This window comes from Stegastes partitus, unplaced genomic scaffold, assembly GCF_000690725.1.
Source record: "Stegastes partitus isolate 25-593 unplaced genomic scaffold, Stegastes_partitus-1.0.2 Scaffold872, whole genome shotgun sequence".
NCBI classification, from domain to species: domain Eukaryota; kingdom Metazoa; phylum Chordata; class Actinopteri; family Pomacentridae; genus Stegastes; species Stegastes partitus.
In genome coordinates, this window is record NW_007578603.1 from 310437 (window position 1) to 311279 (window position 843).

Here is an 843-nt window from a genome sequence, read left to right on the forward strand (position 1 = left end):
TCTTTAAAATAAATCCTGAATCTACTTTTTAATAATGATATTTGCTTGTTTAAATACAGTAAAACTTCAATTTTATGGTCACATGTTGCAAAAAAAAATAAAAAAATTTGGACAACATTTATAGTTCCGACCTGTTTTGTTTGTTGGTTTGTTTATTTTTTTGATAAAGTGTTTCTATAAACTTTTGGACAAATGAAAAAAAATAATATTTCAATATACAGCATTTATTTGTATCATATTTAATACATCAGGTGTTTATTATTCATGTCTATGTTTACTTTGACAACACCTACTGTTATAGTGCAGCTTATGTTTGTTGCACTGCTTTGTTTTGCATCAGCTGAACTGACTTGTGCTGAACTCAGCCTCCTGACATCGTTCTGCTCTCTGTGACCACGACGTCACTCATTCTGTCATCATGAGTCGTTCTGCTCTAGGAGCTGGATGCAGGTGTTGTGTTGTCAGTTGCTCGTTGCTGTTGTTCTGAGCATTGATGACCAACACTGAAGGCTGTTGAGCATCAGGTCCTCGTCTGTCAACCAGGTGACTTTATAAGGGTCCGAGCACTCCAGTGCAAGGACCCTGTTGAAACCCTTGTGATTATTAGGGTCCGAGCACCAAAGGGTACGAAGGCCCTATTGGAACTGCTCGGATTATTAGGGTCCGAGCACCAAAGGGTACATGCTATAGTATGACTTTTTTTTTTTATCAGGACCAAATACATAATGTGTTTTTTTTCCAGAAGTACCTTCCTAAGCTGTCTTTAAACACATTCAGGACAATTTTCCCACTATATGCTACATCGTGATGCGTTTTCAGGACATTCTGAAACGTGACCTTTTT